Raw genomic sequence first — 14154 nt, 5'->3', positions numbered from 1 at the left:
TAATGTGATGCAGGAGAAAATCTAAAGTATATATTGGTGTGAAACCTATGAAGGGTGAGAATATATATATTGACTACTAGACATATACATAATCCATATATATATATATAGACACACACATACGTGGAGATGTATGATTCATATATATACACATCACACATGAATTCAATTTAATTTTATGTTTGTTCTATAATTTAATTTCAAGTAGTTTTTTCACTCACATAGAGGAAATTGTTTCTAATTTGGTTTATGATTTAGGAAAAAATATGGGTGTGAAACGAAAAATATAGTTGACATATATATATATATATATATATATATATATATATATATATATATGCTAGCAACTTGTTGAATTGTCAATGATAATTAATTTACAACTTGGACATTAATGACGACTTTGTGATTTAGCATCGTTGAAATTTTAAAGCGCATTCGACTAAACTTATTTTAAACGTCTGATGAGTTATTTTAAGAGTTGATGAGATATTACATATTATGTTCAGAATTATTTTTTAAAGTGTTTGGGTAATGAGCTTATATGTTATTTTCACTCATTATAAAATTTTAAATAAAAATGTGTGTAGATGCATTTTTTTTAAATAAATCTTATTTGCTCTTAAACAACTTATTTTTTGAATTTTTTAGATCTTTTAAAAAAAATAACAAACATTTTAGAAGAATTTATAAATTCTGAAATATCTTATAAGCTCTTTTAACTACTTATAACCTTAACAAAAAACACTCCTAGTCATCCAAAGCAAAATGACTTGAATAATTCTTTATACAATTAAAAGTCTCTTACAATTTATGCAACTTGACGTATATCAAACGATTTTTCTTCCATTTTGCTTCAAATAAAGTACTTTTCGTTAAAAGGTTAACCAACTCTTCACCCGTTTTATTAGTTTTATTATATACACGAAATGTACACCCAAGTCTTATTAGGAACCTAGATTATACTTTAATAAACAATATAAATAAATTTAATTTGGCCAATTGTTTATGTTTAATTTCAAGGCCATGCGGTTAAAAATGAGTTCAAATTTAGTGTAAGGATACCTTTAATTGCAAAATCTTTGTTTTAATTTTATTGATATATATTAAATTAAATTATTATATTCACCCCTATATTTAATTTGCTATTTTGATTGGAGGGTTGGGACCTGGGATTAGGGATGGCAATGGGGCGGGTATGGGGCGGGTTTTGCAATCCCCATCCCCGCCCCACTATGAAAATCCCCATCCCCATCCCCGTAAAAAATCCCCACGGGTATTAAAAGAATCCCCATACCCGCCCCATAAAATCCCCACGGGTATCGGGGCGGGTAAAAATCCCCGTCTATATTTTTTGTTTTTAATAGATAAATATGCAATTTAATGATTTATTTCAACAAATAAATCAATATTTAATTATAATACTAATATTTAATATATAATGGAAACCTAAAAATCCCCATTTTAACTAATATTTAATATATTCCTACTATTTAATTATTTATATTTAATATAATAATTAAAAAATATATATTATATATATAAATAATGCGGGGCGGGTACGGGGACGGGTACGGAGCGGGTCTACGGGGCGGGTATAGGCAAACCCATCCCCGTACCCGTACCCGGTCAAAAAAAAAATTCAATCCCCATACCCGCCCCATTTTTTTTCGGGGCGGGTAATACCCGAATATTTCGGGGCGGGGCAGGCCGGGGATCCGTCGGAGCGGGTCAAATTGCCATCCCTACCTGGGATGGATAAGTAGGGATGGGGCAATTAATGTTGATATTAATTTTATTATTAGTAACATTAATTATGGTATTTGTTTCGTATGACTATAAATTTGGGTAAAATTCATTTTCATCCCTGAGGTTTGCCCTCAACTTCAAATTAGTTCCTGAGGTTTTACTTAGCTTCAATTTCATCCTTCCAACCCACAATTCACCTTATTTCACCGCCTAATTTGAAGCAAAAAAAAGAAATACCTACTGTACCCTCCAACAAAAAGTGACAGAAAAATATAGCAGTTGGAAAAACTAGTTGTTGGGAGAAAAAATATTGCTGGAAAAAATATCTCAATTTCTATATAATATGAACCCACACAATTAAAAAAATATATATTATGCATTCATCACAAAATCCAAGCATTACACTCAACAAAAATAATGGAAAGATAATTAAAATCCAAGCATTACAATCACAAGCCGAAAAAATATTTATTTGCAGCAATCAAACAACAAAACTAATGGAAAGCTAGCAAAAAATAATTGATATTCATACTCAAATAATGCTTCTCAAAATAACTAGGTTTCTTAAACAACAGAGATCACTTCAAAAATATTGATTAAGCAAAAGCCTAGTTCAAAATATTTGCCAGTTCTTAAACAAAATTAACTCAAAAACCTTAAAGAGAGTCATCTAAATCCTTGATTGAGAATTTGTGTCACTGTACATTTGCAAATTAGGAGCCAACATTCTGCAAATTAGAAGAAAAAAAAATGAGAATAAATAATATAAACTAAAATATATAAAATCAATATTAACAATACCTACTCTTTACTGGATTGGCTCGACTCTTGGATTACTCTATCACTAGCACCTCTCTTCATGCAAGCCCTCTTGTTATGCCCAACTTCATTGCAAATTTTACAAGTCACATGAATAGATCTTTTATGCACTTTAGGAGCCTCATTAGGTTCCCTTCTTCTATTAATTTGCAGCCTGCCTTGTTTGAGAATTCTATTATTTCTTTTGTGGAGAGGAGGCTTCAATGGAGGAACCTGGGTGTTCTTTGGCAATTTAGATGCATCATACACAACATTTATCATTCCATTGTAGATCCTCAAGTATGCTTCTCTAGTCAAATAGGGACTGACATACTCCACTGGATCATACCTCACATACAAAATGCAGCTCATTGCATGTTTACAGGGCACTCCACACACTTGCCACTCATTGCATTGACAAGTCTTCTCCGATTGATAACATACTTTTTTGTCATCATTCACTTCAAATAAGAACTCAGAAGAAGGTATTGCCAATAGTTTTCTTCCATCATTATTACACCTTCCACTGCTACCACTTCACTCAACCATCGTGTTTTAGAGCCAGTTGCAGTTTCACAAACATCATTTAACAACGATAAGTAGTCATAGCCACTACTGTCCAAATCTTTCAAAACATACTTATCTGCCAAATAGTTGATTTCAAGATTGAACCGCATCCCCTAAATACAAACCATGTTAAAACAACGAATTAATCGAAACTCATCCATAATAATGGCTAAAACAACAGTTATGTGCAAGAAATTGAAAAACAAAATTACACAAAAACAAGGAGAGATGAAAATTGACAATTGAAACTGAAAAATACACAAACGTTACCTTGTAGTTTTGACAGAGAGAGGTGTGGAGATGGCAGTGAAGGAAACAAACGAATTTTGAGGGCAAACAAAAGTGAGATCAAAGTTTTTTTTTATAAGACTCTGCTGCAGAGTCCAGGGTTTGTGATTTGGGGATGTTTTGTCGAGAGTGGTTTGGCGTCTTTAAGGAATTTTTTGGTGAAGGGTAAAGGTTATTCTTGGAATTTATGAATTTCCATTGAGATTTGGCGGTGAAATAAGGGCTGAAGGACGAAATTGAAGCTAAATCAAACCTCATGGACTAATTTGAAGTTGAGTGCAAACCTCATGGATGAAAATGAATTTTACCCCTATAATTTAGAAATTGATAGGCATTTGATCAACAATCTTCTGTTTCTGCCCTTAAAATTGAGTAATAATATGAGATTAATTGTAAAATGACTGAAATATCCAATGAATATGGGTACATCATTTTCACACGTCATATTAATTTATTTTCTAAGGGCTCTATCATCATTATGCATTGGTCTAGGTCATGGGATTAATTGGTGATACGTTATGCTTGATACATTATCAGCTAATTGGGTTATAAATTTAGAGGACCCTATTATCAAAAGACGGTCTGACATCAGAACCAAACAATGTATTAAATGTAACAAGTAATCCTATCAAGCTTAATATATCCAATCAAAAGGGCCCAGAAGTATGTTGTGCATTTTATAAATAATCCGCTGTGATGCTTTTTGAGTTACAAATATTATATAAATTATACAACCACAAACCATAATGTCAAACCACGTAAAAATCAAATTTATTCTTGTAAGTTGTAACTAAGGCTTCGTTGGATTACATTTACGTAGGCTAGATTTTTTTTTACCAAATTGTCCTACTAATCCGTCGCCCTACTGAATCATACCGATTCTCTATCGAAATATTTCTACCGAATGAATACCACACCATATCGTATCGTACCGAAATATTTTTAGGGTAACGATACTCAATATTATTAAAATGCTATTATCCTACCTATCGAAATACTATTAATAAATAATAATAAATAAATTTTTATTTTAATATGTAATATTTTTTTATAAAAAATGAACATAGTATGTTACCTAACAACTATGAGATAAAATTAATTCTACTTTTTAGGTATGTCCAAAATATTTTGAATTGATTTCATTAATGATGATATAATTGAAGTTAAAGAGTTTTTTATGTTATAATATAATTTTATTTAAGAAATATTTTATGTTAGGTAAATTAAGAACATATATTTAGAACACTTAGAGCAACTCCAACGAAGGAATTAAATGGAGTATCAAATGATAAAACTACCATTTTGATACTTCTCAAAACACAAAAATCTAGTGTTTTCAATTTCATTTGATAATGCTAGTGCGAATACCGCTAGCATAAATTATTGAGAAGGTACTTAGACCGACATTTAATGGTAAGTTTGTGACTGTTATATGTATTTGTCATGTTTAAACTTATTGCTTAAGATGGATTGAAAATGCCTGAACATCAACTTCAACAATTCGAAAAATGATAAAGTATTTATGGAGAAATCCCTCGGTTAAAAAAAATGGTGTTTGTTTCGTAAAACGATTGGGAAACGTCCAAATTTGTTTTTCTCAAAAGGTATCTCAACCCGTTGGAATTCGACTTTTGAATCTTTCACATAAGCTTATGATTACAAAAAAATGTTATGCACTTTTTTTAATGATATTGGCTATTCTTCTTTCACACTTTTACCTAGTCAATGGGATGCTTGCCAAAAGATTTTTAACCTTTAACAAGTTTTTAATACTTCTACCGAAGAATTATCCGGTGTTTATTATCCGACTTCTAGTTTAGTACTTTTGCATTTTGTTAATGTTGCTAGTGCATTTAAGGATTCCTCGGATATTTTTGAATTGCATGGTTCAGTTAAAACTATACAAGAAAAGTGGAGAAATATTATTTCAAGATTCCCAAACTTTATTTAGTTGCCCTTATTTTATATTATAGAAGTAGAATTGAATTTGTTGAAACATTATTGGGTACGTACTATGGAGCATTAAGACCGAAGGATTATGATGTTGAGAACAATGTGACTTTGGTTGTGAATTCCATTCGAAAGGGTAAGCTTTCTTTGGTAAGATTATATAGTGAATACAACTTCAAATACGGAAGTACACTCTCAAATAGATCTACTCCTTCTAGTTATTCGAACTTTTCCTTGGCACAATGTTTATTAAGGAGCGCACAAAGCGCTCAAAGGCTACCGACTCAAGTTCCACTCCGGAACTTGAGATGTATTTCACATCATCTTTTGAGTGTTATATAGATCCCGCTCACTTGGGTTAACTACAATGGTGGTCGACCAAAACGACCAAATTCTCAATATTTGCACTAATCGCCAAGTACGTTCTATCTTCTCCGGTTAGTACCATTGTCGTCCATCAAGCCTTTAGTATGGGTAGCAACGTCTTGGATGAAAGAAGATCATTATTACATGCGGATAATTTGGAAGCTCAAGTACTTTTGGACGATCGGACAAGAGCCGAGTATCGCTTACAAGGAGAAAAGATGTTGGAAGACAATGACGAATTTGTAGATATCGATGCGTCTGATGGCGAAAGATAAGCAAGGTAAGTAAGAACTACGTGACTTTGATTCTTTTTGTTAAAAAAAGGATACGTAGGCCACTTAATTTCTATGTTTTAAAGTTTAACTTCAAACTTTAAAAATTAAGTGCAAGCCCTCTCAATTTCTTTTCTTTTCTTTCTTTTTTTTTTTTTAAAACTACAACTAATTCCTTCAAAAATTTAAAAGTACAAAATATTTTTTGAAGTATTTTTAAAAATTTGACTTCAAGAATAAGTATTTTTAGAGTGTCTACAATATTTTTTTTCAAAAGTTTTTGCAAGTGTTTTTTCAAATAAAAAAAAGTATAAAATATTATTTAGAACCGGTCGAACCGGAACTAGACCAGAACCGACAGTTTCCCAACCATGTAAAACCGCCTATTTAAGGAGGAACTGGAACCGGAACAGACGGTTTGGAATCAGAACCCGAATCGAACTGAATGGTGGCCATGTCTAATTATATGTATTTGTCTATAAAACTTTTTTATTTTTCTTATTCAATCACCATCTGCAAAATTAATTGCAGGAGAGATGGTTGCTATTAATTTAATGAAATAATGACATTTAATTTCAGCTTTAATTTTCGTGATGGGTCTTGAGTATATGCGAAATTTGTCAACTGAACATTTTACTAGTCTCTACTATTTAATCAATATAAAATCTACTAATGGTAACTGCTAACGAAACAATCTTCTCACGTAATAATCTATAAAAAAATGTTAAATATTTTATCATAAGCAAGATTAAATTATTATCTAGAAACTACAAAAGGCTAAGATGGTCATCTCTCATTTATGTGTAAATTATTAGATTACTTCTTTCAATTTACCAAGTTATGAATTCTAGTTTATTAGCCTAGAGTAGGACCGTAATTATTAAACATTCTTTTTTAAGGAATAACTATTAAACATTAAATTTCAAGCTCTAATAATAAACCAAAACGAATATGTATATATGTATACAACCACACAACACCAGTAAAATATATATAGGGCTATCATTGGTAGGGATATCAAAGTTTTTCATCATTACCGTGTACCAACAATAACTTATGCTAATGGAAATTTCATATCATTATTGTACCAAACAAATGCGATAAACTAGTTTTTGGTAGACTGTTGCTTTCTATTCGATGCCATGGTAGATGGTGATGATTTAGATAATATTGATCTCTAAAATATTAAATGATAAAGTCTTCTTTTTAGAAATTGTCTTTGGTGGTTGTTTTGGGGGTTGTGTAATGGCCCACAGGGAAAAAGAACAAATATAACATTGTAGTATTGTAAAGTTACTGATCCTTTAAAAAAAACATCTGATAGGGCCCAGTTTGTCAACCCAACCATTCGTAATGGGCCTAGGAGCGAGAAGAGCAGCCCGCAGAGAAATTGGGCCAGGGGGAACGAACGGCGTGATAACTAAGCCCAATTATCGAGCAAAGCTTAGCTCATAAATTAAGATATGGTTTTCTCTCCAAGGCGCTCAAACAGGGCCCAGTGGAATTGGACTTGGGCTAGAAAACAAGGCCCAAGCGAGTTAATGGGCGATCAAAGCCCTCGTGATTAAGGCCGGGATAATTGCAAGAAGGCGCGATTTCAGCATAAGAATAAGAGGGAGAAGCAATAAGATCTTCTATATAAGGCCCAAAATCAAGACCAAAGAGGAAGGACGGGAGTAATGGGCGTAATCTGCCCCCTTGATTACCGAGAAACAATTAGCTTATAAAACCCTTTGTAACCATCGTCCCAAGGGACAGGCAAGAAAAATATACTCAGAAATAAACAAAGAAAAAGAGAGAAAACAAATATTTTATTAGAATTTCTACCGAGGAATTTATAACTAAAGCCTTGGTGGAAAATTCTTGAGGGTACGAACTTTCGACACCTTCAACATCATCGATGGAATTATAAGTCAAAATGCACATTGTGGCTGTTTCTCGAGAATAAAATATCATCTTGTCATGATACATAATGAAGGTAGAATTTATGAGAAGAATTTGGTTAACTTTAGAAAAATATTTGTTAAATTCAATATAGAATGATGGTAAACAACATTTTTCTCTTCGCTGCCACAAGAACAATACAACAATACCACTGCAACCTCGTCCTACTTGGATGAAATTTTCTTCCATAATGTCGATTCAACCTTCCACTTTAATTTGAACCAAAATTATTCCTTGAATCAATGTATTTTTTCGGTTGAACCTACTACTTTGAGCATAAGTTCTTCCTTAAAAATAATAAATATAAAGAAGAAACATGACTATAGACAATTTGATACGATCCTAGCAAGCTCAAAGATGAAGAATTGGAAGAAGCGCAAGCGTACAAGTTTAAAGAGGCTATTCGAGTTGTAATTGGAGAAGAAAGGCTTGAATCAAATAGTTAAGATGTTCATCGTTTAGAATTGGAAGAAAAGGAAAATGGACGAATTTTGATTAATAAATTGAGATTATTCTCTCTCGTTCTTTAAGAACTTTTCGAACATATCGGAGGATTCCGTGCGCTCACCCTAACTTATCAATCAATCTTTCAAAATTAATTGTGGCGTCTTCACATACCAATGTTCAGTTTGATTCCTTTGTTTTTGGATGTTGCGATCCTGCTTCCGCATAAGGTATTTGGGTCTTGTAACAAGTTCTACAGAGTTCGTATCAGTTATGGTAATCAGAGCCAATATTCGAAACAGGTTTCGCCTATCCTTTATGTTTATCGTTGAGTTTGTCCTGTCCGTGTCTTTGTTGTTTGTTCCTGTTTTTTTTTTCGAATCTTTTAGTCTCTTTGTTTCTTATTTTTCCGTTTTGTTGTTTAGAGTCTAAAAAAAAAAAAAAACTCGAAATTTCCTTTGTTTTTTTTTCCCCTTGAAGCGTCTTAGATTCTAAGTTAGGTTTGGTCTACAGTCCTTCAAAAAAAATTAATTTTTTTAGAGTTCCTTCGAGCCCAAGTTATGGTTTCCTAGCGTAAAAAAAAATAATAAATAAGAAAGAAAAAAATACTTTGATCATGTCCGAGAAAGCCGGTTATAAAGGAAAAAGAGTTGAGCAGCGTAGGATGTCGGCAATGGAGAAATGCTTCCAACCCTTGTTCAAAGAACTTGAGGGACTCCACGATCGAATGAAAGGATATGAAGCCCAATTATATGAACTACACAAAGATCAAAATGTTCGAAGGCCATGCATACGACGTGATGTTCGCCAACGTGTTATACCTCACCGTGATAAAGAGGTTTATGATGATAGAAGTTTTGTTGTGATCTCTTGCACATCATGGAGGGAGAGTATGGGACGAGGGTCTGGATTGGATAGATCGAGGCGAGTATATTTTTGTCAAGAAAGATATGGCTTAGATCAAAATTTCAGCTCAATCAAGTTGACAATACCATCTTTCCAAGGTAAGAGTGATCCTGAGACGTACATTCAATGGTAAAGAAAAGTTGAGCAAACATTCGATTGTGATTACTATTCTGAAAAGAAGAAAGTGAAGCTCGTCGTCGAAGAGTTGATTGACTATGCAATTAGTTGGTGGGTACAATTTATCTTAACTAGGCGTCGTTGTGGCGAACCACCAATTGATGATTGGTGGTCCATGAAAGCAGTTATGAGAATGAGGTTGGTTCCTTCACATCACATTATTATAGGGAATTGAAGTGCAAAGCTTGAGGCAAGTTACGAAGTTAGAAGAAAGGAGTTCATCGAGTTGGAAATAACATAGGAGATCTTCAGAGAGCCAAACGGGAGAAACATTACAAAGTCCCAAAAGAGAGCAATTCAAGAACAAGCTTCAGTTCGAGATGATGAAACGAGACTACAAGGAATTGAAAAGAAAGTGTGATTCTTTATCACCACTTGAAAAGGAAGATACTCGTCAAGATATTGGGAATGAGAACACTCAAACAGATTGGGAAGTTATTGATGATTTAGTAAAGGAAGAAGTAACTGAGAATGTTGTCCGGATTCACATGAGATAGATTTTATTTATACTCCTTTTGATATTTGTCCGGATTCGTGGACGAATCCTTTGGGGAGTATGATACTATCCTAGTAAGCTCAAATATGAAGAATTGGAAGAAGAGCAAGCGTACGAGTTTGAAGAGGCTATTCGAAGAAAAGGAAAATGGACGAATTTTGATTAATAAATTTATATTATTCTTACTAGTTCTTTAAGTACATTTCAAACATATCGGAGGATTTCTTGCGTTCACCACGACTTATCCATCAATCTTTGATAGGATCCCAGCAAGCTCAAAGATGAAGAATTGGAAGAAGCACAAGCGTACGAGTTTGAAGAGGCTATTCGAGTTGTCCTTGGAGAAGAAAGGCTTGAATCAAATGCTTAAGATGTCCATGGTTAGGAATTGAAGTAAAGAAAAATGGACGAATTTTGATTATTAAATTGAGATTATTCTCTCTAGTTCTTTAAGAACTTTTCGAACATATCGGAGGATTCCGTGCGACCCTAACTTATCAAACAATCTTACACAATCGATTGTGGCGTCTTCACATACCAAGGTTCTTATCTCTTTATAGGCAATGGGTCGCAGTTCCATTCGTTTGATTCTTTAGTTTTTGGATGTTTTGATTAGGGGTGTAAACGAGCCGAGCTCGCCTCTTTTGGCTGGCTCGAGCTCGAGCTCGTCGAGCTCCTCTTTTTTTAGCTCGAGCTCGAGCTCGAGCTCGAGCCCATTATCTTTTTTTTTTTTTTTTTTTAATATTTTTTTAATTATTATTTTATTATTAAAAATTATTTAAAAAAATAAAAAATAAAAACTAAATTGTAATTATATATATTTTTAATATTTGTATTTATTTCTATAATATTTTACATTATTATACATTATTTAAATAAAAATAACATATAAAAAATAAAAAAAATTAAAAAATAATAATAAATCCGGCTCGCGAGCTCATGAACAACTGAAAACCGGCTCGAGCTCGGCTCGTCAGAAAACTCGAGCTTTTTACGAGCCGGCTCTTCGAGCTCACGAGTCGGCTCGGCTCGTTTACACCCCTAGTTTTGATCCTGCTTCCACATAAGGTATATGGGCCTCGTAACAGGGTCTACAGGGTTCGTATCAGTAATGATATGATCCAGCCATGCATCGAAGTTAAGAACGAGCCAAACAAAGTGCAATCTCACATTGTATGTGTTGATGAGATGGCGGTGATCGTGAAATTAACTGTTGGCTTGGCTCAACCTAACGATGATAAATATCGCACTTGGAGAGATGGCACATGAGACAAATTTTATTTATACTCCTTATGATATTTTTCTGGATTCGAGGACGAATCCTTATAAAGAGGGGGAGTATGATACGATCCATGCAATCTCAAAGAGGAAGTATTGGAAGAAGCGCAAGCGTACGAGTTAGAAGAGACTATTCGAGTTGTCCTTGGTGAAGAAATGCTTGAATCAGATGCTTAAGACGTCTATGGTTTAGAATTGGAAGAAAATGAAAAGGGAACAATTTTCATTTAAATATTGAGATTATTCTCTCTAGTTTTTTAAGAACTTTTTGAACATATCGGAGTATTCCGTGCATTTACCCTGACTTATCAATCAATCTTTCATAATTGATTGTGGCGTCTTCAGACTCCAAGGTTCTTGTCTCTTTATAGGCAACTGTTGGGCGAAAACCTACACGCAAGTGCACGTATCGTACAAGTAATATAGTGGACAATCAAGTCCGGATATCGAACCCACAGGGAATATTTAATTACCTAATGCTAGACGCTAAATTCTACCAATTATTTTCAAGCCCACCCTACACAGTCGAATTTTGAGAGAATTAACTAAATTAAACTAAATTAAAAAGCAAGCAAAAACAAGAAAGCAATTAAAACACGAAGATAATCAAAGTAGACAAGCCTAGGATTTTATTCTTCCCCCTATGTGATTATTACTCCCCCAATTCCTTCAATTATGCAAGTAATTAACCCGGATTATTAACCTGAGATGCTAAAATAATCATAACCCGCTTCCGTGTGTATTACGATTCTAATACTCTAGATTCAATTACTATATTCCTATGCAATTAATTCAGAACACAGCATTAAGCACAAATCTCAATAATGGCTACCTAAGAGATTAACTATATTCCTATGTTAATACCACAAAGGCTCTTCTACCACAGTTCTAATTATTAACCCGATCTTCCGATTCATGCGATTAACAATAACATAAAAGCACATAAGTTGATCAAGTTCATGCACTTAATAAAACAAGTAGAAGAAATAATCCGGAATTAAAACTTGCATAAAATCATAGAATTGGGTTCATAAATCCCACATAGGGTTCCAAATAAAATCCTAGAAAAAGAAAATTAGCTACTCATGATTAAAGGAAAAACACAAATAAAATAAGTCATAAACGATAAATCTATGCTTAGAGTCTTCGAATTCTTCGTCTTCGTTATTGCTTTGTTGCTCTCCAAATTGCGTAAAAAGATCCCTAATTGTGTGCTTGGATTGGTCTTATATAGGGTGAAGAACTTGGGGAAGAAGGCAGTTTTCTTGTGCAATTAAAATCCCTTTACTGCGCAACTTCGGATTCTCGGACGGGGGTCCCACGATTTGCACTAAAACTGGGACGGGGGTCTCAGCATTAAATCTTCAGAATTTTGATATTTTCACTTTTGACCCATATTTTCGCCAAAATTGCAGTTTTGACCCCATACTTTTCCAATTCTTCAATTTGTACCTAAAATACAATAAATCAACTTTTTAAGCACCAATTATCGTTAAAACACACCAAAAGCTCAAATAAAAAGATACGATAAAGTGTAAAAATATACACTTAACAGCAACGGGTCGCAGTTCCACTCATTTGATTCCTTTGTTTTTTGATGTTTCGATCCTTCTTCCGCATGAGGTATTTGGGACTCGTAACAAGTTCTACGGGGTTCGTATCAGTAATGATATGATCCAGCCATGCATCGAAGTTAAGGACGAGCTAAACAAAGTGCAATCTCACATTGTGCATGTTGATGGGATGACGGTGATCGTGAAATTGAATTTTGTCTTGGCTCAACCAAACTATGATCAAGATCGCACTTGGAGGGATGTCATTGAGTTTGAGACATGTGCCAGTTTGCTGCCAAAGAGAGAGATCGATCATGAGATAGATTTTATTTATACTCCTTTTGATATTTGTCCGGATTCGAAGACGAATCCTTTTAACGATGGGGAGTATGATAGGATCCTAGCAAGTTCAAATACGAAGAATTGGAAGAAGCGCAAGCGTACGGGTTTGAAGAGGCTATTCGAGTTTTCCTTGGAGAAGAAAGGCTTGAATCAAAATCTTAAGATGTCCATGGTTAGGAATTGGAAGAAAAGGACAATGGACGAATTTTTATTAATAAATTGAGATTATTCTTTCTAGTTCTGTAAGAAATTTTCGAACATATCGGAGTATTCCGCGCATTCAACCCGACTTATCAATCAATCTTTCACAATTGATTTTGGCGTCGTCACATACCAAGGTTCTTGTCTCATTTTAGGTAACGTATCGCGGTTCCACTTCTTTGATTCTTTTGTTTTTGGATATTTCAATCCTTCTTCCGCATGAGGTATTTGGGTCTCGTAACAAGTTCTACGGGGTTCGTATCAGTAATGATATGATCCAGCCATGCATCGAGTGCAATCTCATATTGTGCATGTTGATGAGATGACGGTGATCGTGAAATTGACTTTTGTGTTGGCTCAACCAAACGATGATCAAGATCGCACTTGGAGGGATGTCATTGAGTTTGAGACATGTACCAGTTTGCTGCCAAAGAGAGGGATCGATTTTATTTATACTCCTTTTGATATTTGTCCGGATTCAAAGACGAATCCTTTTAACGATGGGGAGTATGATAGGATCCTAGCAAGTTCGAACATGAAGAATTGGAAGAAGCGCAAGCGTACGAGTTTGAAGAGGCTATTCGAGTTGCCCTTGGAGAAGAAATGCTGAATCAAAAGCTTAAGATGTCCATGGTTTGAAATTGGAAGAAAAGGAAAAAGGACGAATTTTCATTAGTAAATTGAGATTATTCTCTCTAGTTCTTTAAGAACTTTTCGAACATATCGGAGTATTCTGTGCGTTCACCCTGACTTATCAATCAATCTTTGACAATTGATTTTGGTGTTGTCACATACCAAGGTTCTTGTCTCATTATAGGCAACGGGT

Source organism: Erythranthe guttata, chromosome 3, assembly GCF_056151865.1.
Source record: "Erythranthe guttata isolate IM_541 chromosome 3, IM_541, whole genome shotgun sequence".
Lineage (NCBI taxonomy): Eukaryota > Viridiplantae > Streptophyta > Magnoliopsida > Lamiales > Phrymaceae > Erythranthe > Erythranthe guttata.
This window is presented reverse-complemented; position numbering follows the sequence as displayed.